Here is a 24,386-nt window from a genome sequence, read left to right on the forward strand (position 1 = left end):
AAAAAAAAAAAAAAGAAAAGGAAGAAAAAAAAAAAGAAGTGTGATCTTGCTGGAGAAGTAATTTGCTTCTCTCCAACCAATGATGGCTTGCACTTTATGCAAATTGGTATCTAGGGACAACAAATCCCATTTAATACATATGCATAGTTCATAAAAAAAACGACGTGAGAGAAAGAGAAAAAAGATAAAGCAACGAGTCAGCAAAAGAACAGGTTCCGAGGAAATTTATTGTCCCAAATTGGACATTTGTAACAGATGATGTGAACAAGTGTTAACTTTGTTTTCAGCAGCTCTTCACGTACATTCACTAGACATCACACAGATTATGTTTTAAGGATCTGAACTGTAATAAAAAAAAGTGTCTGTGGGCTTTGGAGTGTTGTGTTCCATATGGTCGGGGAAGTGCGGAGTTATTGCGACAAGCATCTTGTGCAGCTCATTACGCGCGGCGGTGTGAGCTGCGATGGCTGCGCATCGCTATAGGGTACGTACATGACATCCCACAGTCAGCAGATAGCAACTGGAAATGAAAGATATGAAGGCACAGAGTACAGCTTCAGGGAACATGTTAGACAAAACATCTGCTGGTATCAGAAAGCTGCATTATCAGATCATTGTGGCCATGAATTTTTTATAAAGACTTTTTCTTTTCTTTTTTTTTCTTTTTTTTTTTTTTTTTTTTTTTTAAGCTGCAACTTTGAAAGTGACATTTTGTGAGAAAGTTTTTGATTGAAGTGTGATGTCAGGAGAAAGGCCACTCTAGTTTATTATCTGTGTAAGAGCCAGCGTTGGCAGCATGAATCAGCTCCTTTCTCCGAGCAGCTGAGCTGGCCATTCATGTGCTGCAAGTGCTGCTCCCCTTCCGATCTCACGCCTGATAAAACCTCGGCCCGGGTTACGGCTTGTAGCTTCGGTGCCAAGGAGTTTGCAAAGTTTTTGTTGCTGTGGCTGCTGAACAGAAATCACCCAAAAGTCAGAACGTTTCTGTTGAGAGGAAGGAGCACAGAATGTTTCACATGAGCAGAGCACAGAGAGGACAACTCAGCATCCTCAGCTCATTCCCCTCGAGTGGGACCCGCGCAGCCTCCGGGTGCTCTGTCACCTCTGCAGTGCTGAGGAGCAGCCACTCTGCCATGGATGGCCACAGTTAAAAAGTCAAAATCTTTCCCCCAGGCTGCTCCTTGGGAGCGTTGCCATGAGCTGTGGACACTGCCCTGCTCAGAGGAGCCTCCCACCTCCTTAGCATTCCTAGCGGTGCCGAGGGCAGCGGGATGGCACAAAATGTATGTGCACAGTGTATTTACGTTAACTGGACAGGCACATTCCATCCTCTCACCTCTCCTGGCCCAGCTGGGAATTTTCCTGCAGCAACAGGTACCAGTGGAAAACCTGTCTGGGGCTGATCTGCACATGTTCTCTCTGTCCAGTCAGCTGCCTCAAAAGTGCATCCAAAAGTGAGCAGTGTGCTGATTCACAAATAGTTGCCTCAAAGAACAGGTCAAATTTACTCTGAATTTTGGGTCTTCCTTAGTTTTTCCTGTTTGTGTGTAACAGAGGGTGGGAGACTGGAGGGACATATCTAAAAGCATCCTGACTTATGAAAGGACTTAGTTGTCAGCAGTAATTTTTCATGCAGTGCCATTCATTATTGTAATGGGGCTGCAGAGAAGGCCAGGGGTGGTTTGTCCCCCATCACTGGTACTCAGGGAGCCTGGAAGTGAAGGATTTTGCTGGCCTGACCTGTTGCTGAGCAAGGCAGTCCTCTGGTGCTGCTCAGAGGAACAGTGTTCCTGGGATGAAACCCACCCCAGCAGTGGCTGGAACAGCATTTTCCCAACTGCTGCCTTCGAGAAGCAGCAAAACTCAGCAGGTGTTTGGGACATGCAGACCTAGGCTTGGCTGTGTCACTTACCCACACAGGAGCTACATCAGGAAGGTAATTCAGTGTTCTCACCATGGTATAAAAATAACCTTAATGGGTTTTTGTGATTGCTTCCTTGGGAGGAGACTTTTAGAAAATGCTAAAAGATGTATTTAATGAAAAAGAAGCAGATCAAAGCTGAATAGTTTTTCTTCTTTTGTTGTTCAGTTTTTGTTGTTGTTTTGTTTTGCTTTTTTTTAAAGAACCAGTTTAATTAGAGTTTGGAGGTTTATTATGAGTGGAGATTTTGACTTTAAACTTGCTCATGTATGTGGAAATAAAAAGCTGCATGTGGATCTGCATGCCCCAGGGGCCTCTCTGCTGGACTGGCTCATATGCATGAGTCCAGGTGAGAAGCTCCCAAACCATGGGATGCTCTGTTTGGAGGGGGATGAAGAGATCTGGCTTTACCTGAATCCCCATCATCGAGGACATTGTTACAGCTATGAAAATGTAAATCAGAGGCTGTGACATTTTTAATGTTCTTTAGGAGTGCAAAGCTCTTTTGTCTGGAACTGTTCTTGTCCTGGCTGCAGGGAGGCTGAGGAAGAGCCTCTGCTGGAAGGCTTAACTGGGAACTTTGCTGGGCAGGCTCATGTGCCCAGACTGGAAAGATTTCCCCCTGTCCCAGCATCCTGGTAGGAAACCCTGTCTGTGTGTCTGGAGTTAGGAGTGTGCCAGTGCAGCCCCTCAAAATGAGACATCAACCACATTTCTTCTTAACTCTTGTCTTAGTGACCCCACCCTGAGCCAGGCTGGGCCCTGCAGTGGGTGCAAAGCCTCAGGAAGGAGGAACAGCCTGAATGGGCAGGTACAGATTCACCTGCCAGCCAACAATTCCACATGGAATGTGGGGGAATGGGGCTGTGCTGGGCAGAACCGTGGGTCTCACTGCAGAGCCTGAAAATGCACATAGAGTCCATCCCTTCCCCTTTCTACACCTTCACTTTTAGTTTGGGTTCACACCACATATGAAAGATTTCCTTGGATAGTCTTCAGCTTTGCCTTGTCTCTGTGAGCTCACCCTGGTAGCAAAAATATTTCTGAGCAGGTAAGTGACGGAATAGACAGGATTCCTTACAGATCACATCTGTATGTGTGTGTGTATGTATTTAAATGTGTAAGTTTGGCAATGTATAGAATAATTCTGCCCCACTTAGAGATGGTTTTCATCTGGGAGGAGGCAGACAGGGCCCAGAGCAGGCGGCAGGAGTGTGGAAGGATGTATGGACACACAGCTAATGAGAAGGGAAGTGGCTGGAGGCTGAAGGGATACCGTGGGTCCCCAATGTGGCAAGCACATATGCTGCCACACAGCAAATGCAAAGTGCCACCACCAGTGACAAGTGGATTGCACCTAAGGAAAACAGCTGTGCCCAGATCCAGTCAGCCTCCCGACCCTGCCTGTCCCTGCTCTGATGTGGATTCAACTGGTCAGCTCTGGGAGCCTCTCTGAGTGTGCTCTGCACAGCAATAATGGCTCGGGAATCTCTGGAATACCTTTTGCACGGCTGCCTCTTTTGCATTTGCAATCTTGCATTTGTGGGATTGTTTTATTTTGTTTTATCTTAATTTATTCTGCTGCACTGGGCATGGCAGGAACACTTTGATTGTCTGGGTAGATCATTGCATGGTTTAGTGCAGTTCTGTGTTACAAACCTTCCCACATAGCCCTGTTATTTGTTAATAATTTTTCTATTTTGAAGGAACATCCTTTGACACCTGAGCTGGATCTGCTTTTCTTAGGCATAAATATAATTGTCCCTGGTGAAGAGCATCTCCCTGACTGGTCCCATCCCCTCTGTATATATTTGAATATATAAAATATTAATAAATGATGGCAAATGTTTAATCATATTCGTTTGACTCTACGAGGCTCGGTATATGTAGGCTTTCCTGTTAACTGCCTCTGTGATATCTACATACTGCTGATTTGTTGTTGAGCCGGAGTTTTTAAAGCAAAATAAAACTGAGGTTTGCATTTTGATTTGAATTAATCAGGTCTGATTAGACAGGAACCCATCAGGCTGTTCTGGAAATCCCTGAAACTCTCTAATTCAATTTCATGTGTTCAAAAAGAAACAGTTCATAGCTTAAGCAAAAGTGCTATTTATTTAACACTGCTTTTTTCAGAGTGCTAAATCTTATGGAGGGGGGCATCGTGATGATGTTCAGGGTGTAGGAAAGAAAGCATTTTGTTTTATGAAAATACAGATATTTTAGAATGGAGTCACCTGCTGGTAGATCTCATAAATGTACATAAAAGAAGCCTCCCTAATATTATTAGTTTGGTTTTTTTTCTTCCCTGACTGTCCACCTAGGAAGCTTTGGTACCTGGAAAACCCACAAAACCATAAGACTGTGTTTAGTTTAATAAGCCAATTTAAAGAGAAAGGTTGGAATTACGTATGGCAGAGGACAATTACACAAACTAAATGATTCTTTAATTAATAATGAGATCCATGAAAGGTGAAGGAGACAGGGTGTGAGGAGAAGGCTCCTGGTTACCCAGAGCTCCCGGACAGAACCTACAGGGGCTCTGCCGGACGCAGAAGCCTCCAGTGGAAGTTGGGCATTCCCGGGCAGGTTTTCCTGGGATGCTCTCCCGGAGCTCGCTCAGGAACTGCCCGTGGGCCTGGGGCAGCACCTCTCCCCACACAATCCCGAGCCACTGCTCCCTCGGGAAGGGACAGCCGCAGCCTCACCTCCAGAGCCACCGGCCCGACCTTCCCGTGCAGCTCCGGGGCTGCTCCGGGGCTGCTTTCGGAGCGAGCCCCAAGCTCCAGATGGGAAAGAGCCAAGAGTTCTCAGCCCGGAGCAGAGCAGGAACGCCGGGAGAAGGGGAAGGAGCGATTATCGGGATTATCGGGAGGGCAATAGTGGGAGGCGCTGTCAGTGACAGCGATTCACGATGGGACGCAAATCACTTAAGGCAAAGCCATTAGGATCAATTTAAAATACCAAAGAGGGAGGCTAAAGTGACAATAGCGTATTTTAATTGAAATCACAAATATCATTCTGCAAGATCTGGTTTAAAAGACCAGGCAGAGTTACTTTATCTGAATACAGGAAAACTTTTCATGTTTTAATATTAAAAAAAAAAAAAAAAAAGGTAAAGATCAAAATGGAACTATATTTTTTCAAAAAATTCTTAAATCCTATCTATCTATCTATCTATCTGTATTTCTATTTTAATGTTCTGTTTTCTCTTGACTTGATGGTCATATTATAAATGGAATTAATGAAATTACAAATGCTTTTAATTTGATTTTAATAGAGCCTAGGGCTGAAGCATGGAATCTGCACACGTCCCATTAAAAGAAAAATACAGTTACGGGGACAATAAATAGCATGCCCAGATAAACACATTTATCTGTGTGTTAGTTTTCCTTATTGAGATGAGTAGCCCACATGCAGAGACTGGGGGTTTTTAAGACATTTTTCCAAAGCTGAAGTCCACATGATGAGATTGTTACTGGTTTTGGCAGCAGCAATGTGAACCTGGTAAAAGAGCCTGGCATGGGAATCCACCGAGTCCTGACATATCCCATTTGCCCCGAACTCTTTGATTTCTGCTCACAGAATCTGACATGTGTTGGGCATTGACCTTGCTCTTTTAAATAAGCTTATTTTAGAAGACCTCTGCAGAACGCTGTGTGTTTGGCCTCGATGTAAGCTGTTAGGGAAATGTAGTACAAACACAGAAGTTGTATGTTTTGAATGCCAGAGATGTTAAGCAGCAGAGCAGTTGGTAAAAGCTGTACTTCTGACTGCTTTCTGAGCTCTCAACACGTGTCCTGAAAGAAAAGAAAATTTATTTACCCTGCTTTCGTGTGAAGGTTCTTATTTATTTCTTTTTAGCAGGAAGTTCAGGAGCAGACTGCTTTTTCAGTCCTAAATATTCCAAATGGACTCTCAGACACTCAGTGGAGCAAAAGCAGGTTTTTTGAAAAGAGATTTTTGGGGATGTCCCAGGTCAGAAAGCTCAGAGGGTCAGAGTCTCATTGTGCTGTAGAATCACCCCCAGAAATGTCTCTGGATAGGGGTGCTCAGGTACAGGAGTGACTTTTCCTTATGGAGCAGCACCCACACCCTGCATTTCAGGAAGGGCTGGAACCTCCAGTGTGGAGATCTGGTTTGCATTCATTGTAGGGCAGCAGCTGGGGTGGACGTTCAGTCCAAGGGCTGCAATCCTGCAGACGCCAGCAAGGAAACAAATCACTGGGCCCCAAGGTGACAACACAGACAGGGAGAGGGATGGAAGGGCCTTTAAGGAATGGGCACAAAAAACATCCCTCATTCAGCCTTTCTTTGCTCAAGTCACTGGAAAGCTCCTACCAATCCCAGGAACAGCAAAAGCAGCAGGAAACTTGGAAACACACTTGGGATGCTGCTGCGGTGTGTGCAGTCCTGCACCCTTGGTTTGAGCTTTGGAGCCTGGAAATTCCATTAGCTGGACAATATGTTCCCAGAAAGGCTTGCTGAGTCTCACCATACCTGAGCAAGCAGCAGTAATATTCTACAAAAAGGAAAGCAGGTATCAAGTCACCAAAACAAGTGTAAATTTCAATTTGTGGCTATGTGCAGCTCTTCAGGACAAAACCCGGCTCTGAGGTGAGCTCTGCCAGGACATTGATAACCCTGTTCCATGGCTCTCAGCACTTGGCTCAGTTGGCTTCCCAAGCCCCCAGGATGGGCATGGAGACCCATCTCTGACACTGGGGTGAAAGGCTGTGAGTGTTTCATGGAGCATTTCCTTGGCTAAAGGACTCCGGAGTGGATTTTCCCCCTTCTCTGCAAAGCCTCCTTCCTGATTCAGCAGCAGCACAGGGAAGCCCTCCTGTGCCATGAATAATTCATCTGCAGTGTGTGCACGGGGTTCAGAGCCTGACCCAGACAGTTTTTTAGGGAAATAAGTGAGCATCCTGCCATTGGTGCCAGTGCTGGTGGCTGCTCCGTGGAGGATGGGGCTGGAGCGGTGCCATCAGTCAGCGGGAGGGATGGCAGAGCTGCTGCCCCTCCTGCAAAGGGGGCCTGCCTGAAATTCCCTTAACTGTTACTCACAGGCTCATTTGTCCAGGGAAGTGGCTTTTATTTGTTGTGAATTCTTCATACAGAACAAAACCTAAATAATGTAACATATTCTGGGCTCTGGGCAGATAAAAATTGAAAGGGCCGGGGTGTTTGTGGCAGTGGAATGATAGTGACAAGCACCACATGGGGTCCCCAAGGATGGTGTCGGGGGACTCGATCCCCCATAAAACGATCAAAGACTCTGATGCAGTGGTGTTCTGTGAAACAACTGGAACATAAATGCCACTTTCTGTCCCATTAGCAAATGACTGCCATTGTACCAGGATTTTTAATTTTTTTGATAAGTGTTTTAAGCACACAGAGACTAAAAACTTGCATTGTGATAGTGCTCCAGGAAGATTTAAAGGTTGTGATGGACTAAAAATTGAAATGCAAATCACACTTTCCCACAACCTCCTGCTGAGGCCCAAATTTTTACAGATCAGGTCCTGCAGTCCTGATGAAGATTCAGTGATCTGCCTTTCCTGGGATTCACAAATTAGTTGCAGTCCAAGGTATCATTTCCTACGACAGAACTGTAACTTATCAGGTGAAAGTTTGTCACTGAAGACAGTCCCCTGATCTTCCATTAATTTTTCCAGCTGCAGTGCCGCTAAGGATCCTTTCCCAGACAATGCAAACACACACATCACACTTCCCCACTCTGCAACATGCTCTCACTGAATATAAACACACTGTATATATTGATCCTCTCCCTCTTGCTTTTTTTCTTCCTCAGTGTGCAGGTGGTAAAACACTGACTGCCATGAACTTCATTAGGAAAAAAACAAAAAAAAAAGAAGAAAAAGCTGTGGTTTGAAAGCAGCTGGATGGCAGACTGCAGGCTGGGAATGTGGCTGCCAAAACCACCACAAGGAGACTGGGGCAGAGAGGCATTTGTGGAGCATTCTGTTTGCTAATTGCTCATGGAATTTCAGGTAAGGAACATCCAATGTAATTTGTTGCAATAGGGAATGGCCTGGGTTTTGCTTTCCAGGGTGGCTTTTTTCCATCATTATTATTTTTATTGCTGTCATTACAAATGCCCAGCTCTCTCTGACGGAGAGCACAGCTCACAGAGGGGCTGTGGGGCAGCACAGAGCATTTTTAGCCACACAAATGCCAGGCAGTACCAGCACACATCTCCAGGCCCTGCTGTATCCCAGGGCAGGATCTGTTCCTGGCTATGAGGACAGATCCCTCTCAATGCTTCACCTCTCCAAACACAGGAATCTGCTGGGGGTTCCCAAGGGCTGTGTGTGGGCTCAGTTTGGAACAGTTTTGAGCTGGTTCTCTGTGCCCTGAACTGCTGTGGATTCCCAGGAACCGTTCTGGTCACTCCTTTCCCTTCCGGCTATGTAGAGGTTCCTACAATGCAAAAATGTGCTGGAAATTATCACCAGCAGTGGTGACAACCTCTGAGTCCCTCTGGTTTGCATCTGGTTGCCATCCTGCAACTTTAACTAGTCCTACAACTTACTGCTAATTAGCACCCAGCTAATGGTGATCCCTAGCAGTGCTGCAGAGTCCTCGGGCATTAATGAGAATTAGCGTTTGTTGATGGCCATGGTGGGAGCTGCCTGTCTGCAGCACTGGGTGCTGGAATGTTTGATTGCCTCCTCCAGTAATTAACACTGACACTGAGCAAGTTTTTCAGAGGTCTCACTCGGCTGTGCAGAGACCAAAGACACACTGGGCTCTGTCTGTGGTGAGGAGAGGCCAATAATAATAATGTATTTCCCAATAATAATGTATCTCCCTCCTTCTCTCCACTCCCCTGCCACAGGTAACGCAGTGCCAAGGGATGGAGTCGGTGGCTGTCCTGCTGCACATTTCCCTGCTTTGTTTCCTGCATGAAATGCTCTTTCACTACTTTTTTAATGTATAGAGAACAATTTAAACATTTTAATTTAAAGTCAATTGCCTCCTTGGTTTGGGAGTATGACAGTAGTTAAAATGCTACAGGAATTTGGCACACCAGCAGTGAGTAACTCTGATGGACCCTTCCATGCCTGTTTTCAAGAGGGTTCATAATCAGAATTAAAGCACAGGGAATGCAGAGAAATACAGGCCCCTTGTAACCCTTGAGGGGTACATGAGCACGTGGCTGGTGCTTCTTTAGGAACATCAGCTTTGGAAAAAGAGGTTCTGGGGACTGTGGCTGTGCCCCTGGTCAGCTTCCCAAAGCCGCTCTGCAGAGAGAGGCACGCACTGCACATCCCACCCTGGCTCTGGCTCAGCCTGGAGCTGCAAAAGGAGCTTTTTCCATGTGCTACTGTGGGGAGGAAGCTGCTCTCACCCTCACCCTGAGGAAGATGAGCTATAGGAATATACAAGGGGCTTTTTTTATAGCTCGGGGGCCAGGAGGGGAAGCAGTGGTCATGAGCAGAGGCTGGAACTTGGCTTGTTAAGTAAATCTCAGGCTGTAGCTGGTTTTAATTTATTTTTTGTTTTATGTGCAGGAGACTAGGCCTTGCAGGCCTGGCTAATATCAAAGCCTGGGGTTTTGTAGATTTTTAATCAAGGTCCACTTTGGGGGGTTCTGCTTTCGGGGCTTGTGGATGTACAGGATTTTTTTGTCATGTTTTTCATTTTTTCTTGCTGCAGTGTCTGGATTTCTTTAGTTCAACTTTTCCATTCTTCAGACTTGAGCCAAGTGAGCGATTTCAAATTACCCAGCACTTTCCAGAGATGGAGTTTTGTTGGTTGTTTTTTTTTTGTTGTTGTTGTTTGGGGTTTTTTTTGGTTTGGGTTATTTCTTTTTTTTTTTTTTCTGAAGCAGACTTGCAGTCCAGTTTCTCTGAAAATCACAGATGGGACTGCAATCCTACCCCATTGCCTCTCAATAATTTGGCATTCTTTGCACTGTCTGAATAGTTTATTGTTCATCAAATCTGTATGAAAGGAATTTTATATAAATTTTTTTGTTTGTTTTGTCCCTCTGCTGGCAGGAAAAGTAAATCCCAAAGTATTTCAGCAGGTGCTATTAATATGCAAATAATGGAGAGTACACTGGGTCTAATAGACCTCCCAACTACATGGGAGGTGTCGCTGTTGGAGCAAATTAGCTTTCTGTAATTTGCATGCTTTTCACACCCTCCTGGGATTATATTTTAGATCAGAGACAATAAAAGCATATGCTGTTAGTTTTAAATGTAACTAATTTTAGACTTTGAAACCATTTTAACCTAACTTCTTAGTGTTAAACTGTTATTTGCACAGAAACTTTCCACAGAGCTTGTAATTTGCACGGCCTTTCTGTTTCCCCATTAACTGCTCCATCTCTCTTTGCAGGTTGAAAGAGAAGAAGGGAATCTGCCAGGTGGCTGCATCCTGAAAAACAGGTATTTCTCACAAAATCCAGATTGTCCTAGCCTGGTTCTGAGTCTACATTCAGGTCCTGATGGGGTCTAGATTGAGCTTTTTATGTCAAACTTCTTCCCTCCCATTTGGCATCTCCATATGGTGTAAATCCATCCCAAAATGATGCTGTGGCCCCAGCTGGCTGCTCACAGAGGGAAGAGGCTGCTCGAGCATCAGAAAATCTTCTTTGCTCACCCAGCAAAGCAAAGAGTCCCGGAGCTGATGTGGCACCAATGCCCAGTGTGGCTGCCCAGCCTGTGCCTGGTGAGAGTGCTGGGAAACTGTTTGGAACAAACAGGAAGAAAAGCAGGGATTTCAGAGCAGGCTCAGTCCGTGGAGTCACACATTACTGACTTGTACTGGCACATTATCAATGGCACTTTCCTGTTCCACTGCTGATGCCTGTGCTTTGGGACAGTGGGAATGGTGGGGCCTATGGAGCTGTGTCCATGTCCCAGGTGCTGCCGTGGCTGCTCGCTGCTGGACTGGCCAGGTGGGTGCCCCTTGTCCCCATCCTGCCCTTGTGGAGCTGGTCAGACCCCAATTCCTGCTGCATGGAAGGACTGCAGCGAGGGCTGGGAGAGGAGCTGCAGGTGTCAGTCTGGGGAAGGGGCAGAGGCAGCCCCTGTGTTTTGTTCCCCTGCCAGCTGTGCCAGTGCCCAAGGGTGAGATCTGGGAGCTCCCTGTGGCACAGCTGCTCCATTGCTCATAGATCTCTGGGCAGATCACTTGGGCTCAGGAGGTGGTGGCCATCCTTTATTTCAGGGGGGATAGAGTTCAGGGGTAGCATCAGACGTGTGGAGGAGATGGCAGGCAGGTGGAGATCGATGTAACATTATCCAATTTATTTCTGCCATGGGAAAGGTGAGTGTGGCATGGGAGAGTAAGTCTGAGAGGGGTCCTTTGAGACAGGAAACTTTTGGGGTGCAGCTTTGGCCCTACAGCAACGTGTGGTGAGACACTTCTGAATTTTTGGGTCCACAACTTTGCCATCAGTGTTTTATAGGTGTTTTTCAGAGATGATGTACAGAAGCTGTTTGTTTCCCATGGAGTGTTCTTCAAGCTGGAAAATACTGGGTGCTAATTTTTTTCTCTCATCTGACCCTAAATGTTTTCTAGCATTAATACCAGTGACCTCCCACTTCTGCTGCTTTTTATTAATGGGATGTGGCTTGCCTGTTATAAGCCTGGGCACTGGAGTTGGAAGCACTTGCTTTATTTAAAAATGAAAACAAAAAGAGAGAAAAAAGGGCTCTGATTACTCAGGTGTTGACAGAAAAAAACTGTGATGTTGTGCCAGATGGCTGCATTTGTGAAGCAGAGTGTAGTCAGAAGGAAAGTGGAAGGAGACAAGGCAAGTGTACATCAGGAGTGTGAAAACATGACCAAAATACCTTCAGCCTTGTTTCACCAACACTGGATTAGGAGGCAACTGTGGTGAGATGCAAGCAAAGAAAAGCAGAAGGGGACACTGTTTGGAAAACAAAAATGTCTTTCACAAAAGCTTTGAATTAACAAAACTCAGGAGATTTTGTGGGCCAGTGCCTCAGAGCACTGTGCCACATGTGACAGTAGAGCAGTGATGGCAGCAGGCTGTGGCCAGGCTCAGTGAGTTCTGGAGCAGAGCTGCTGCCTCCAGCACTGCCCAGCCCTGCAAGGGCTGCACGGGGCCGGGCATGGGGGAGCTGTGCTGCCTCCTCCCCTACCCCTGCCCTCGTGGCAGGCTCTGGGTTATGTCCACTCCAAAAGTTGGCCCTTGTGACACCAGAGCCGGCTGGTTTGTGCCTCAGGCTGTTTGGACTCGTTCCTCACCTCCTGCAGAAGCTTCACTCAACTTCTGCTGCCAGGGCAGGGTCCGTGCCAAGCCTGTAAAAGCCGAGCCCTTGGCAGCCCCGTGGGGCAGGGGCTTCGTTACCCTTTTATATCCTGAAATGGAGCCTGGGCACTTTCAACTTTGTGTCCACACTGAAGCTTTTGGCTGTCACAGAGGGAAAAGTTTAGAATAGTTTGATCTCAGATCACAAATCCAAACTTTTTTTTTTTTTCCCTGTGTTTAATCTAGCTCTGCCCAGACTGCTTTGGAGCTCCACACTTTCTCCTCCTCTGTGGTGGCTCAGGGGACAAGGAGGCTCTGACACGGGCACAGAGGGGCCACTCTGAAGGTTTGGCCTCTTGTCTCTTGGCCTGGGCTGTATCTTGGTTACAAACTTGGTGCTTGGGTTTTGTCAGCAGAGTCTGAAATCCTGGTGTTCTTAGGCTACACTTTGATTAGAACACAGCCAGGAAAATGTGTGGTAATTTTCACTCAAACAATTTCCACACAGCTTTCTCACCCCCCCAACCCACAAACTACCTCCCCTTTTCACAGGCACTTTCCAGCAATGAACTTCATCCAAAGCCACTGAAGGTAGGTTGTGTTTCCAACAACAGGTACAGAGAAAGTGGCAGGAACATGGATCTCCTTCTGATCCCTGCTCTCGTACAACTAAAGCTTGAATGTGAGTTTCATTCTTTTATTTTTATAAAATCTGAATTTCTAAACTAACTTTGGATCAAAAGTTTGTTCTCCACACCAGCAAGATTTTTTTTTTTTATTTGCTACAAACTGCATTGTCTTATTTGGGGAGTATGTTCACAATTGAGAAAGAATTGCCTTTATTAACAAATCAAAAGCTTGTGCTGTCAAAACTGAAATCGTTCTACCTTTTTATGTGCAAATTACAGCTTCTGTCAAACCTTCAGCCATGGTGCGTTTAATTTGTGGAAATATAAAAATATCTGGCTTAATATTAAAATATTCTGCATGAGGAAGGAAATATTTGAAGTGATGCATTGCAGTCAAGATTCTCGAAAAATCAGATTTGAAAGAAATAAAGTGGTGCTTTAACAGAATTTATTTTCCCTACTTCTGCTGGAGTTTGGAGCAGTCCTTAAAAGTGTGTTGAAGTTACAGATGTTTCTGAATATCTGGATTGAACATGGCCTTTGGGAGTGAACCAAGCTAAATCTAAGTGTGTCCAGGACAGGGAGCTACATCCGCTGGGTTTTCAGAAAGGGGCACAAGATGATTATTTTTTTAATTAATGGCAAAGATACTGAGAAACTTTTCAGTCAATTCATTAGAGTTAGGGTAAAAAACAAAAAAACAAATATTGGTTTCAGCTTGGTAACTCATGTTTTGGAAGGTCTTTGTAGAGGATAAAATTCTGATCATGAGGCTGGGCACTGGTTCTGCATTTAGGTTTCCAAGTAAAGAGCTGTGTGCCCAGCAAGGTGAGGCACTGATGGGCTCAACCTGAGCTCCTTCCAGCACAAACAGTTTGGGTTTGAGCCTGGGGCAGCCCACACTCACCCTGAGCTTGGAGCTGCCAGTTTCTTTCTGCTCTTTGAAGCAGCTTGTCCTGCTGTTGGCCTGGTTTTATTGGGAGGACAAGGAAAACCCTGCAGAACCACCTGCAGAACCCCCTTTTCAAGTGTGCTCAGTGTCTTTAGCTGCATTTTGGCTTATTAGGGTTTTTTCCTAGCATCCCAGCAAGCTACTTAGTGTTCAATTCCCAGCTCTCCTGTGACCCAGGAGCCTTTCCCATGGCTCTTTGGGAGGCTGGTCCTGTCCAGGCAGGCTGTGTTTGCCCATCTTTTTTTTCCCATCACATATGAGAGTATCTCATCCTGTCTTTGGGGAGGTTTTAATGGGGCTGAGTCCATTTCACCTCACTTTTTCTGAGGCCTGAACCAGGAAATTTTGCCCTTCTGTGGAGCTGAGAGGAGAGGAAGTGGCTGTTCCTGAGGAGCAGCTTCACTCCATGGAGTGCTAGTGCCACTATCCCATGGAAAAGGCCTCTGGAGCAGTGCATTAGTGATGCCTGTGGCCAGGCTGGGATGTGCCCATGGAAGCCCAGGGCAGGTGTTGTTTCCAGTCACCTGGCTCCAGTGGAAGAGCACCAGCACGGTCACAACCACTCACTTCTGTGCAGAGGGTGCAGAAAATATCCCATGAATTGCTGTCAACTGTCAAAAGTTCCTTTTGGGGGTGAATTATTGTCTGCAGGCATCCAGAGCACTTGGTCCCCTATGCCTTTAATGCCAATGTCAGCAGTGCAGAATTCCAGCAGCCAGGGTTTAACATTTAGTTCTTCTGGCTCATCTCTCCAAGGGGGTTCCTACAGGCTGAACGTGCAGGGCACTGCATGTGAAGGTGTTTATTAGGCCATTAGCCATAATTAATGGCAAGGCAGCTACTGAGGCTGTGGGCTGGCCCAGGCTTTGCCCACGTTCTCTTTTTCATACCCACGCCCCAGCGTGAATTACATGATGTTCATATTCAGCCTCTCACCACTAGAGACCAACAAAGTGGTTTGGGTTGGGATCTCCTCTTTCAGGCCATAAACATATGATCCAGCCACCCCATAAAGTACATTCCTCCAGCTTTCCATGAATTCTTAGGCATAGCTGTGGCACGCAGCAGGGTTTGGGTCTGGTGTCTCCAGCCGGAGAAATCCTGCCCAGCACAGCTGTAAGGCACAGTGTGAAACAGGAGCTGGAGCTTCACCCAAACTGGTGAGTTTTGCCTCTGCTGCAGTCACAACTTCCATTGTTTCTCTAAAATAGTGGATACCGTGCTGTCCTCTGCTTCCATGTAGGGATTTAGGGACAAAGCTCTCTGAATGGCACAATTTGCTGTGGTGGGAGGCCCAGGATGGAGGTGAGGGCACTGGTGAGCCAAGCACCTCCCTGGCAGCTCCTCCCCTGCCAGGAGTGCTGCAGCCTCATGCACTTGATCCTTTAATTGGCCCATGTGCAGGCTGGACAGCTCTCTCTTTATTATTGTTATTATTATGCAATCAGACACTACTTACCTACAGAATGTGCTGGAGATGCACTATTTATACAGAAACCACGTACACCGAGACCCATTTTCTCCATGGTGATTGCAGATAATGTGAAAATCTCTGCTTTGATTCATTAGTAGAGCAAAAGACATAGTCAGGATTATTTGGTATAATTCACAGCACTTCAAAATGCATATATTTTCAAAATACTTAAAATCTATCACTTGGGCTGGTAACTCAAGCTTTGCTGTAGTGCTGTCATCTCAAAATTGGGGTGATGCCATTTTTTCACTGGAACAGGCCAACTGTTCATTAAGAAGTTCATTAAGCATGGGATTTGTAGTGAGTGACCATTGTGCAGTGTTTGTAAAACTGCTCAGAGCTCAGAAGGATCCCTGGCACCTCCAGAGCCCTCAGAGTGAAAGCCTTGGGGAACCACCAAGCTGAAAACTTGTTTTCATACAATCATAGAATGGTTTGGGCTGGATGAGAATCTTTATGATCATCTAGTTCCAACCCCCAAAAAAGGTACAACTCAGGGGAAAAAAAAAATAAAAATCTCAGGAATTCTGTTTCTTGTGTTGAAAAACAGAAACACTGAGTTAATTTTAATAAGTTCATTTTGTTTAGGAGAAAAGTATCCTTTAGTATTTCTTTTGGATACAATTTTGTGCTGCATATACTCGGTGTTTTGTGACAAGCAGAGTAAGCAAAACTCCTCAGATAAGCATTTCTTATTTCATATCCATTCCTTTCTTGCCTTATCAGGACCATCACTGACTTCATCCAGGCCAGTGCTGGATGAGCCTCCAGATTCTTGCCACTTATATTCACACAAACATCCAGTTCCATCCTGTAAAAATCTCTGAGTTTAAGCCCAGTTTTAAAGACAGACTTTCAAAAACTCTTTCTAACCAATGGTAACCTTTGGCAAATCCTTATCATTTCCAAGTGTGAGTACAGATTTTTTTCTAAAAATGCAGGTGGCAACTTCTGTCAGCCATTTACCATTTTTTCAGCTAACCATCATGTGCATATAGATCTCACCACCCTCACAGCAAGGCTTGTCCACTGGAGACAGGATTTAAAATATCACTGCTTAAGTAATTCAACTTACCTTACGCTCCTGAGACCACCATGTGGGGGTTTATCCTTTTCTCCTTTCACCACTCATCTCTCTGGGACTTTGCTGGGCACTGTGGGGTATTTGCCCACCTCTAGAAATCAGCTGTATAATTTCCATTTCTAACTTCAGTTGCTTGGTGACCAGGGCTTTTCTTTCAGTACCACAGATTCAAATGTTCCAATTGTGTCTTGAAAATCTTTCTCAGCCCATCCTGGGAAAAGAAAATGTGGTCAAGCTTTTTCCCTCAGTTCCCAGTTTCTCCCACCTCTAAACCTGAGCTTGCCCATGTACCTGATTTCCCAACTCAATCTAATCAGTTACACATTTTTAAGTAATTGTCTGAAAAAATGGACAGAAATGATGAGGATCATTACCAGTGAAGCTGCTTTCACTGCTGCCACTCCCCCCTGTATGTATTTGCTTCTCTATCTTAACACCTGAAATGTTTGGGAAAAAATTTAAACACGGCCAATGAGCACATTTAATGCAGGAGCTTTCACACCTCTGGGCTCTGTATTTATAGCTCTGTCATGTTTCTTTCTTGTACTGACCTGGAGAAGACGATTCTTTTTTTTCTTATCTGATGAAAAGGTTGTCTGTCATGATCTGGTTATTGCAGTACAAAATATTGCCTAAAACCTGACCCTGAACCAATTTTGTACAAGGACAGCTTACCCCAGAATTCCAAAGGAGATGAAATCCTCCTCATGCTCTCCAAAGGGGGAAGCTGCTTGGGGCGAATAAAACTGGGCTGAGTCTCAAAATCCATCATGGAGCCTCAATTTTAAATGCAATGTCTCTGATCCCAGCTGAAGCCACTCTGCTCCTAGTGTTACTCCACTGTACTTAGAGTTTAATGTGGATTAACACAGATTTTCACTGATGTGCAAGCCAGAAATTTAAAAATTAAATTAAAAAAATTACATGTGGCTTGAAAAACATTCAAGGTACTTTTAGCCTTATTAAATGATGCTGTTCAATGACTATTACCAACCAAAAAGAGGAATAATTTCTAATGACTTAGGACCTTCACAAATTTCCCATCCCTTTCCATTCACGTTGCCCATGAACAGACTCTGATTTGTAATTATTGTTTTTCCATTAGACATAGTTACTCCCAAAGTCTTTTGTGGAGGGAGGATAACTTTTCCTGCCTCTGAGACACGGTATTTGTGAAGCAGACAAGAGGTGCTGTGCTCACAGACTGCTGACATGGGGCTGGTTCTTTTCCCTGGTTGAATGGATGTGACTTGGGGAAGTTTCTCCATTTAAGTGAGTTGTGATATTTGTTCAGAACTTCTCTCTGCAAATATTTTAAGTGTTCTGTTAGAATGGTCAGTAGAGAATGCAACCCATGGCCCACTGAAATGCACAGGAAATATTTCAAATGGCAGTGCAGGACTTTATTCTTCCAAAATGCAGAATCCTTAGTTAAGGGCTTAACTATAAAATATTTACTCACTCTGCCGAGTCCCTCTATGAGCAGTTACTCTGGTAACTTTTTAAGAGCTGTAGTATAAAAATGAACGCAAAGGACTGCTGTCCAAGTCCTTTTAAAGTCGAGTGCTTGAGGCAGCCCCGCTCCCCTGGCCAAAGGGAGGGCTGGGTGGTTTGTTTTTCAGTGAGACTCAAAGCCAAGAGGGCTCTGTTTTCACATGCTAATGAAAGCCAAGGTGACAGGAATTTGGCAGAGCCTGATCCCAGCAGCTGCAGGCCAGGATGGAACTGGCCAGGGCATTACACTGAAGCATCACTGAACACAAACCTAAGGCCTGCTCCTAAAACTTCATCAGAAATTAATCCTGTGCCAAATACCCTCGCCATAGCCCAGTTTTTTGGCAAAGTGTGTTTCAGTTTAAGTGATAAATATTTTGGAATTTAAGAGCCCAGTGTCCAGACCCTGGATCGTTTGCTTTCTTTCCAGAAACACTTTGGAGGTGCTAAAAGTCTCCAAAATGTGCCCAGTGAGTTTCCAGGGTGAACCATCAGTGAAGGGTCCACTCACCTAGCGGAGATGCACTTCAGAGCACGTGTGCTGTGCACCATTAGGGATCTTCAAACTTTACCAGTGCTTCAGAAAAGAAAAATAAGAAAAAAGATAAGAGCAATTTATAGATTTTTATAGCAAATCTTTGAAGTTCAGCTCTTGTGTGCCAACCTCACCCCCCTGAGGCACAAAGACAACAACTGTCCGGCATCCAAGTCAGTGAGGCTGCTCTGAATCCCAGTTTGGGGTGCTCTGACCATTCAGGTGCCACTGGAGCGCTGGCTCTGTCCCAGGAGTGCCACTCACTGCACTGGGCATGGGAGGATTTGCCCACAAAAAGCTCCTGCAAAGTGAAACCAAAGAGAAAGGCCAACCTTTGCCACACCTGGTGATTTACTTACCTTCAGGTAAAGCACAGATGTTCTTCACCACTTCTTTCAGGACAGGAATTCAGCTCTGCATTTTAACAGAAAATGCTGGAAATAAAACATTTTCAGGTGAGGGGAGAAATTCCAAGTTCCTTAAAATTACTGTGAAATTGATAAGTAAACAAACACAGGGTGTGGTATTCAGTCACCTCCTTCCTTTTTTCTCCCCCTCAGAAAGCCATTTCCAGCTGGATTTTCCCCAAGATGTTAATATTGTGCTGGGTTTAGTGCTGACTGAAGCAAGGTAGCAAGTGGTTATTGCAGGCCTGACATGCCTGTTCTGCCAGGGAACAGCATGAGCTTTCAACTCAGAAAACAAGGTGAACTTTGTTGGGTCATCAATCTGCTTTTGCCTGCCTTGGCCAGGTATGTGCTCACAACGAGGATGATTTAATTCAGGATCAGTTTATTTGTACTTTCCTTAGTCAAGGCCTGAGTGGTATGGGTGGAAAGTGTTCAACCCCAAGGTTTGTTTTTTATTTGTTTCTGGAAAACAAGTTCTTTTGAAGAACCAGTCTGAAGTTTGTAGCAGTAGCTTTTCAGGCAGTTTGTCTGCTCACAGAGCTGATGTTCCTGATTGTGAAACAAGAAAACAAGAAGCAGAAACATTTTAAATAGAGCCAGGCAAAGGTAATCTTTCTATTTTCTGCTTCCTAGAGTGCGCTTGCAAAGGAGAACCATTCTTCAGCTGTTCCTCTTCAGCATGAATTCCTGTTCCTTCATTCTTCACATCTAATCCATCAGACCAGAGGCAGGAATACAGCTCTGTGTCTCTGAAATGTGACACAGAACCAGCACTGAAAATGGGCTTTAAATGGTGCCACTATGTTGATTTAGTAGTTGGATTTTGCCGGAGAAATAATATGCAAATTAAAGCATTACTCACAAAGGTGTGCACCGTACTTAAAAATATACCTTTAATGCTCAGGGTCCAAACATTCCTGTTTTCTGTTTTAAATACTTCATCAGCTCCATTTCCCCTTGGTTTTCTCTCTTTAAGCCTGATGCTGCTCCTAGGATGTGTGTGCTTGCATTTTTGTGCATGTGTAGGCCCATGATTGTTTCTACTGCTTAAAGCTGGCAACGTAGCTACTGTTTTCCAAGCTCAGTTACTATTTTGGCAAAGCATGGGTATTTGGGGATATGAAAACTGCTCAGCCGCCTTAAGGAAAAAAATTCCATAGGTTTTTGTTTCCATACTTTCCAGTTTTCCACTCATCAGTTGCAGGCTTGTGTTGAAAAATGTCTTTCAGTGTCAGAACTTCTGAAGAGCAAACCCCAGCAGTGGGGAGCAAGTTCACTCTCTCTGAGCAGGGCTGGCTGCTAATAAGGGAATAAATAACAAGGAACACAAGCAGATGAATATTAACTAATACCAAAGCACACCTACCCCTCTGAATTGCTTTCTCTGTTCACATTCTTGCCATTTGAGCAGCAGGGCAGCACCAGCTCTCCTCACATATTGCAGCCTGAGAAAACAGCTCCAAAGGGCCAAAAGAAGCAAATAAAATGTATTTGTTATTACGGCTGACCTTAGGCAGGCAGTATGTGGAGCTGCGGGAATCATTCATGGAATCTCTGATTATAAGTATGGTGATAACTGGTAAGACTGTGCTGAACTACTGTGAAACAATTCAGGTAGTCAGCAAACAGGGCTAATTGCCAGTTTGGGGGAGATTATGGGTAATTTACTGCCCACTGAGGGCTTCTACCTAAAAATAAGCTTTTTTTTTTTCTCTCCCTTTGGACAGCACTTGCATGTTAATGTAGAATTCCTGATGCAATTACATGTGAAGAGGACATTCAGATGCACTTCCATAAATGCCCTTCTGCTTCTCAATTACATTAACTGTCTTTGTAGATCCTTTGATAGAAACCATATTCTTCACTCTCTTTTAAATGGTGAACAGGCGCTGAGCTAGACTTTGCTGTTATCCAAGATGTCCCGATCAAAGGGCTGAGGGTAACACAATAAACACAAGGAAAGAAACTCCTGGTGGTTTCCAACACAAACTAACGGGAAAGTGTCAAGTGAGCAGCTACTGACAATTCCAGCACCGAAACCAAATGTTCGTGTGTGAAACTCCACCTTTGAGAAGGAAGAACAAATACCCACAGAGTGTTTTGGCTATAATTACTTCATTTAAGGGGAAAAAGAAAAAAAGTGCTGAATTCAGTTTGCTAAAGTCAAGACATTAATATTTTTGGCATGTAAAGATGTAAACCAAATGTTTAAATGAAATGTCATCCCCTGGGTTCACATTTGCCCACTGAACTACGGTGCAAACCCTCCACAGACCTTCATACAATACACATTTTTCAGTTCATTGAAGAAGGCCCCTGCTGCTTCTCAAGGAAAACTAACTTGCAGAAGCAAAATAAATACCGGCGTGGCACTGCAGCAGCGGAGCCTCAGAGCACAGATGTGCAGCACTGCCGGCTTTTCCATCAGATAAGGAGCATCCAGACATAATCACTCCAGTGTCTGGGACACGGCGCACGCTGCGGCGCTGCCCAAGTATGGCCTGACAGACACATGCAGGGTGTGCTCGGGCTGGGAGGCAGAGAGCTGACAGCGCTGCAGAACAGCCCTGTTATGTCTATAGCCAAATGTTTGTGTAATTTAGCCTGGGCTTTGAAATCGCCTCAGAAATCAGGGCACAAATGGAGCTTTGTGAGGAGCTGTCAGGGATGTACCTGCTGCACGGGGACGTTGGCTGGACCGGGGGCAGCCTTGGGCTGTCACTCTGGGAAGCTTCTGTCAGTCCCAGTGCTGCCCATGCAACCAGCAGGGCTGCTCCAGGGCTGCTCCTGCAGAAAAAATTATACATATATAGATATATATAGATATATAGATATATAGATATGTATATGTATATATGGGAAGGCCAGCAAAATGACTGGAGCGGTGGAGCACCTCTCCTCTGAGGAAAAGCTGAGAGAATTGGGATTGTCCATCCTGGAAAACAGAAGGCTTTGGAATCATCTAAGTGCAGCTTTCCAGGACCTGAGGGAGCCTGCAACAGAACATGGAGACACTATTTCCAAGGGCCTGGTGAGACAGGACAAGGAGGAATGGTTTCAAATGGGGAGGAGGTTTAAATTGGCTGTTAGGAAAAATATCTTCCCTGTGAGGGTGGGCAGGCCCTGGCACAGATTGCCCCAAGCAGCTGTGGCTGCCCCATCCCTGGCAGTGCCCAAGGCCAGGTTGGATGGGGCTTGGAGCACCCTGGGGCAGTGGAAGGTGTCCCTGCTCATGGCAGGGGGTGGAAACTTGAGCTTTAAGGTCCCTCCACCCCAAAGCATTCTGTGATTCAAATGTGTACCTATATCTATATAAACACACACAGAGATATGCATACAGATACACACACATACCCTGTGGGTATGCAAGGGGTTACTGCTGGCAGCTTTTAGGCAAGACACCTCTACAAAAGAAAAAGAAAAAAAAAAAAAAGTTAAAGAAAATATAGAAATACAGCTCCCTGGGCCTGTGGTAGTTCCTATTAAGATATACAAAGTATCTCAGCAAGGGAAAATTTAACTTACATACAACACATGATTTTAAATAAAGAAATATTGATGGAGCAGGGGGGGGACAAGTATTTTTTTAGCTCTAATTTATGGCTGAGCAGCTTCATTTTAGGTACTTCATGGGAATATTTTAAACCAAGCCTGCATAATATTAAAATAAGTTAAAATGTATGTAAAATTTATGAGAGCATGTCAGGTGCAATGCTTGATAAAGTAAGTTTAATGCTTCAGAATTTTTTTCTTCAGGCAGAGAAATCTGAATCCCGCAATTCTAGGTTACAGTATAATTTTAGAAACTCTTTTCCATTATACCATTCTTTTATTAATGAGATCCAACCCAATTTAACAAAAAGAGGTAAATTCCTAAAGAGTTTGTGGAAAGTCCTCAGCAGGTTGGAAGCTGGAAGTGTGTGATAAAAGGGGGTATTCTCCTGTTCGTAGGATCTGTTCCATTTTACAAAAACACAGAGGAAATCAATTCACAACAAACTTTCCAAGGGTGCCTCTCCAGTGCGGTTTTCCTGCTGGAAATGCCGCCTGGCTCCGTGAGCAAACAAAAGCTTTGGCGGTTGACAGGGGCTGTACATCACTTTGAAAACTCTTCATTTACCGGGGGTGTGTCATGTTGCTTCATTGTGTGACACTCCCAATTATCGTGACAGAGCTAACTGACAAAGTACTGTCACCCCACTGCAAACCCAGAGCAGCTCCTTTCCATTTTTCTGCCTGGTCATGGGAACGTGGCTGAGCCGGTACAAAGGAGCGGCAGGAGCTGCAAACAGGGGCTGCAATGGCTGCAAACTGCTCTGCTCTATTAAAAATTCAGCTCCTCGGCAATATTAAATCTGAATTTACTTCCATCAAACAGAAACTTAGCATATCTCATTCTTCCATTATAAAATATTGACATCAGGAATAGTGAATCCTGAAATGAAGATTATAGATGAAAACTATGTGCTCGGTAATTATCATTTTTTTCTTTGTTATTATTCCTTTCCTCTGAGGATTGCATAGGCTGTTGCAAACAGTAATGAAGTTAGCATGCAATGCCAATGCAAAGCGTGCTGCAAAGTTATTCTTGCCCTCATTATGGATGAGGGAGGAAAGACAGCGGGAGGAGGGAGATTTCCCCAGCCAAACCCGCGCACGGGCGGGACAGCCCCCACCTCATGTCTTAATCAGCATCCCTGGTGAGGAGACCCTCGGTGCCATCTTGTTTCTGTCTCCTTTTGTTCTGCCATTTCCCTGGGTTTTTTTAGGTCTGTACTGGAGCTCAGAGCTATTAATATCAATGACACATTTTTTGGTCACAAACCAAGCAGCCGGTTCACAAATCCTTTCACTGCCCTGTCTTGTAATGCCAGAGCACTGGCAAACACAGTTCCAGGCGTGGAAATGTCCAACCCCTCATCCCAACAGCCCTTCTTGAGGCCTGACACCACAGTGTGAAGAGATCAACATGTTGGCCAACCTGCACTGAGCTAACCCTTTGGTTCCTGCCGTGGCTCGGGATGGCCTTCACCACAAGAGCCATGGCACCACCCCCTGAAATTCCCACCTGGCCCATGAACGTGGTCCCAGCTCTGCAAGGGTGAGAGCCTCTCTCCAAGGAGACCACGCAGACAGGTCCCACTTGGTGGGATGGGGTTGTTTGATGGCCTCCTCCACATCCTCCTGAACCCCCCTTGTGGCCTGCAGATGTTCTTGAGGAGTGTGATGTATCCCAGGTGCAACATCGGATACCGAGTCTGTCTCATGTGCTTCCTGCAAAAATCAATCCAAGTCAATAAAGTGCCCACCCTCCTCCCACAGTGCTTGCAGAGGTTCAAAGCAGGACCAATTACTCTTAAGGTGGAATTGTCAGCTATCAGATGAGAACAGAGAAGTTGAAACATTATGTAGGAACAGATTTATTTAGAGGACTTGAAGAATTTGTTTTTCTATCAACAGGTCTATAAGAAGTGTTTTTATAGTACAGTCTAATAGAAACTGATACCTTGCAAAATGATAGGGGGATGTTGTTCAGGTGGGTTTTTTTTCTCCCTTTCCTCCTCTTTTTGCACCAGTCAAACACAGAGCTGCCCCCTGAAGCAGGTAAACTCACACCCAAGCTCAAGGCAGCCAT

At 45.1% G+C, this 24,386-nt stretch overlaps 2 long non-coding RNA genes across 7 annotated transcripts in view; one reads left to right on the plus strand and one right to left on the minus strand.

Annotated features, from left to right (window-relative positions):
• Positions 1-21,901, minus strand: part of LOC109022569 — a 28,250-nt gene extending 6,349 nt beyond the window's left edge. Inside the window, exons 1-4 of one of the 3 annotated variants that reach the window (XR_004496601.1) lie at positions 21,425-21,901; positions 18,701-18,775; positions 18,318-18,383; positions 16,304-16,523 (exon numbers count right to left, since the gene is read on the minus strand). This is a non-coding gene — a long non-coding RNA (uncharacterized LOC109022569). Of the gene's footprint in view, positions 1-16,303; positions 16,524-18,317; positions 18,384-18,700; positions 18,986-20,117; positions 20,186-21,424 lie in introns of those variants that run through there. The other 2 variants (XR_004496600.1, XR_004496599.1) reach the window with 2 other exon arrangements.
• LOC107202019 overlaps positions 1-24,386 on the plus strand; it is a 324,213-nt gene that overhangs the window by 294,205 nt on the left and 5,622 nt on the right. For 3 of the 4 annotated variants that reach the window (XR_004496595.1, XR_004496598.1, XR_004496596.1), the window contains 2 exons: positions 7,734-7,932; positions 10,289-10,338. This is a non-coding gene — a long non-coding RNA (uncharacterized LOC107202019). Of the gene's footprint in view, positions 1-7,733; positions 7,933-10,288; positions 10,339-12,725; positions 12,765-24,386 lie in introns of all 4 variants that reach the window. The other variant, XR_004496597.1, reaches the window with a different exon arrangement.

This window comes from Parus major, chromosome 3 (assembly GCF_001522545.3).
Source record: "Parus major isolate Abel chromosome 3, Parus_major1.1, whole genome shotgun sequence".
NCBI classification, from domain to species: domain Eukaryota; kingdom Metazoa; phylum Chordata; class Aves; order Passeriformes; family Paridae; genus Parus; species Parus major.